General features: G+C 42.5%; 1 pseudogene; it reads right to left on the bottom strand.

The window, feature by feature from the left end:
* Positions 1-347: 347 nt before the first annotated feature.
* On the bottom strand, positions 348-3,440 carry LOC145471424 (uncharacterized; annotated as a pseudogene).
* Positions 3,441-4,755: the final 1,315 nt, after the last annotated feature.

Genomic DNA, 4,755 nt, shown 5'->3' on the forward strand with positions numbered 1-4,755 from the left:
TGTAGGGATTTATTTTCTTCTTCGAGTTGATTGATTCTGGACTTATAGTTTTCCAACTCGGGAAGGACACTTAAGAGCAAGTTGAGCTTCTCTTCAATGCTGCTGAGTCTTGAGTTCGTTGCATCGCTGCATTGTCCACATGGCTGCCTGCAGTCTTCTTCGTCAGTTTGGGAGCCTCCCTCTCGAGTTCTTTTCCTCCCTTTCTCCTTCACGTCATTTCTATTAGCTTGATCGTCAGGCATTTTGTCGCATTTAAGATATAACAACCATTACTGTGGCTACCAGGTTAAAAGATCCTAGGAGCTCTTTCGTGTCGTGTCCGCCATGTTTCCCGGCTCGAGCCCAGTCTCTATTTCACTCCTCACCATTTGATAGCCCATACAAATTTTGAATTTTTCTCCCTAAAGAAAATGTCGGGCGTTGCAAAATGGCGTTCTGATACATAAAACCAGCAATGACCTCAAATGGGGTACGCTTTTGTGTTCAGCGTTTTACTTGCTATTTTAAGGCTCTTCTTGAATAATTACCATTCCGTAATCAAACGGATTCCCACACGTGACTCCTGAACAACTTTCATCCCCACAATGAGAACCACCACCTTTGGCGACGTAACCTCTTACACCACTCCCACCCCCAGAAAATCCCTCACCGCCACCAGATGCTCCGTTATCTTCGGCGCCTCCACCCCAACCACCAAACCCACCGACTGCACCTGGAGAGGGTCCTCCGTTATTTCCGCTGTTCATCCTGCCTGCCAATCCTCCCACCCAACCCTGAAGACGTGATCCTCCAGTCTTACCGTGGGATGTTCCAGATCGTGCACAACCTTTATCCAACCAGCCCCCACCCACTCCGCCATGATAATTCCCGTTTTGAGTATTGCACTGACCGGGATTACCCTGCTTCCCTCCTTTTCTAACATATCTCCAATAGTGGCCCAATGGAGTCGCGCTACTGGTGCCATCTCTTCCAGCCTGACCATCTTTTCCATGCACGCCTCCGGATGCACCGCCTCCCCTCCGGATGCAATTAAAAGGCTGCTATTTATATCATACACAAAACTCCCTCTTTCACCCCCTGTTCCGGCGTTATCTTCTACTGACATTCCCAGTTCGGCCGCCGTCTTGGTGGTGCGTTGTCCTCCTTCTATTTCCACTGACTTTCTTCCTCTTTTTCCCACTACTACATTAAGCACGGTTCCTTTGCTTAGGTGAAATATCCCTTGTATCTTTGCACCTTTAACTCCGTAATATGTCCCAGGACGGAAACCATAATTATAGCTATGTGTGCCGCCTCGGGCCCCGGACACTGTGATGGAATAATTAGAGGTGTTGGGAACTAAAAACACTTGAAGGATGCCAAGTCTTCTATTGCTCCCTGTTGAAATGAAATGTTACATGAACGATTTATAATGATGTAAACTGAACGTTTTTAAACACAAAATGTTCAAATTCTTACGGGTAAGAAAGTTGAACTAATTTTCAAACAGTGCAGCTACGTTGAAAGATTGAAAGTAGCCAGTGAGGTTCTCGGCAGCTCTTACTGAAATGTACGGGTGGAGGATAGGAGAACGTCCTCCCCCCTTCCCCCGTACTAGAACGTCTGCTAGAACACTGTGCTCGCAGGCTCTGTTTAGGGCTGTATAGTATATGATTAATACTAACCTTATAGTCTGTTTTAGTATCACCCAACTAGTGGACTAATGCAAATCCTGCATTTTAATAGGCTACGCTACTACAGGACTATTAGTAATAGTCCCCGAGTAGCGAAATTGGCGCAATCGAGCGTGACGCTTTAATTCTTTCGTTTTATTCCCAAATAAATATTTCTTCAACTTGCATTTGCTAACTTTATTATTGCCTTTTCTGTCCGACTAGTTGGGTGATACTAAAACAATTAGACCCTTCACCCTCAACGGCCACGGGTCAAAAGCCCATTCGGCTTCTCCTTATAGGCTATTGACTCGTAGCCTGCAAGGGCTATGGGTCTAATTGGTAATCAGACCTTGGAAGGGCCCTTGGAAGGCCCTTAGCCAGGAAGAATTGAAACCCTGTGTGAGACTCTAGATCTATACAAAATTATGTTTTGAGTGATGTCATGTTGATGATCTCGAAAGACCTGATCAAACAGTGCCAACAGTTTAATCTACCATTGTCTTACATGGTGAAGACTTGCCAGCAATACTGCCAATACTGCCAGCAGTATCTCTTTTTCCCTAACATCTGCGATGCAACATGAAAAACAGAACAAAGGAGCATGATTTTCTAACCACTCCCCTCCTCCCCCCAGAGTCATGTCTGTTCACTCAGGTTAAGCGTTCTTCTCGCGGATTTTAGAACCAAAAGAGAGATTGCTGTCAGTCAAGAAACGAACTAAACATATTAAAACTTGCAGTGCGGTTTCTAAAATTTTGCTTTTTTGGACACAAGTTGAAAACGATCGTTTCGACATTTTAGATCAAACAGTAGCACTTGCGTGCAACCATCATGCTAAGTTCCATTTTTTTTGTCGCAAAAAAACAACCCCCTCTTGGCTAAGTTTCTTGGCACTATACACGAGAGCCATAATTTTGAAATCTCACCTTCTGGTGTCATGGCGCGGTAAACCAGAGATGGTGGCGCCATAGAATTGATGGGTTTCAGCCAATAGTTACCGCTGGCAATATTCTCGCTGTCACTCTCAGCAGTTTCATGACAAGAGAATGCGGCCAGTTCTCGAACTGATCCAAGTTTAACTGATAAGAAAAATAAAAACGCATATCTATGAGGTGGAAAGTACAATCCAGCCTGAAGTAATCACTGCCCAACCATGGCGGGCTTAAAATCAATACTGATGTTTAAGTTAGGCGTGACTCGTACGTTTTTATTTTTTTTACTACCATTTGTAATTGCAAGGATTCATAAAAGGACAATCTTCGATCCATTTTTAGCCTTGTTTGTACGAAAAGTACTTAGGAAAACGGTTTTCACGTGTACTGAAAATCCATTTGAGCGTTGCACGTAAATTCGTGTGTTGATCCACTTTGACAGTGTTATGAAGAAATTCATGATCAATAACAGGACAGACGCAGGAAAAACTGACGTCAATTTGTTAAACAGTGTATATGTACCTCGATTTGTGATTCGCTTCACGTAAAACCTGTCTTTATCTGGTAGGGAATGCCCAGGCCTCGCATCTTTCGTCCTGTTGTTGGGTTCACACGTTTCTTTCAACATGACGTAATTAAAACTTTGGCAAAGGAAGTCTGCATTACATGCTTGATGACATTCAAGAGGCTTCAATTTCTCTAGGGTCCGGTAAGTGAATCCAACAAGCGCTTTGTACAGCGCAGAACTTTCAGTAAGACATTGATCACGTGACTCGCATGTAGACGCTGATGCACTCAAACGTTGCCCTTCAAATTGGAGAACCACACCAAGCAGCCAAGTAGTCCAAATCATTGAGCAAAGCAATCAGATAACCGAATGTTCCCAAAAAGAAAAGGCATTTTAAGGAGATGATTTATTTGTAGCCTCATACGTGTGGTTGGTTTTAAAGGTTCCTGTAAATAATTCCATGCTGACGATTTTTGTTCATTTCATGCCATAGGGAGAGGGTTTGATACTCCTACTGTCTGTTTAAATAATTCTATTTGATTCAATTTAAATAATTTTATTTATTTTCACGTTCCCATGTTATTGCAAGATAGACGTGTGTTTATCCGTAGGTTATGTAATCATGTTTCGTATTAATTATGTAAGGAGTTTTTGCAGTAAGGTGTTGCCATTCGACGGAATCAACACTGGCTTCGTCAATCTCAAAACTTCACTTTAGTTATCCTTTTCTCTGGTTTATCCATGTTTTAGACGTAAGTTATAGGCTTCGACATGCTAGGGACGTTCATGTCTGATAAATAAACGAGAAATTGCCCGCCTCTTTATGTCTGGGTTTTTTCGCTTGTATTCAGTTGTTCAGAAATTGTTTTGTTTTTGTTTTGCTGCAGGGTGATCAGACAACAGATATGGAGATCTCGTTTTATGCAGAATTCAACTCTCTCCAAACACGTCCCCGATAAGAGAACACAAGCGTGAAAATCAGTGCAACAAGCTAAAAGCCGTCTTAATATGTTTCAGTGAACTTGAAACTCAGTAACTGCGAAGTTCATTGGAAGTTACAGCTGTGAATTTCACTGTTGAAGACAAACACCAGAGAGACCGTTGTAATATCTTCATCAATGGATCCACTAATCTTTGCAAAGAAGCTCATAAGCTGTCAGAATTTTTTAATCACTTAGGTTAAACGGTCTACTCATTAACGACATCACATGGCTTCGATAGTCAGTCTGGGTGACTGATTCTTTTAAGGTGGTAATCACAGGTTGTTCAGCATGAAGGACGTTTCAGCGGGTTGCAAAACACTCGTTTTGCGTAAAATCCCTTCGTTGAAACTTAAATTGGTAAAATGTTATGGAGGAGTTGATATCTTTGTTAGTTTTGTTGATAAAAACGTTACAACAAATTCAGCAGTGCTCCCCCCCCCCTCCCCCCCACCAATACTCAGAATGACATTGCACCACCGCTATCCATGGCTGCTGCAAAGTTAATTGACAAAAGTCGTTTCAGAAATGCCGGGCTCTCGAAAAGAAATTAAAATCCTTCTTTCCTTTCCTTTCTCCTGAGTGCTTTCCGTTCTCCTTAGCGTTTAGCGCTCACAGAAATGCCAGCTGCTGACAATTGAAAGAGTGGAAGGATGTTTACTGGATGTTAATAAAATCAG

The sequence above is a fragment of the Orbicella franksi genome, chromosome 2, assembly GCF_964199315.1.
Source record: "Orbicella franksi chromosome 2, jaOrbFran1.1, whole genome shotgun sequence".
NCBI lineage: Eukaryota > Metazoa > Cnidaria > Anthozoa > Scleractinia > Merulinidae > Orbicella > Orbicella franksi.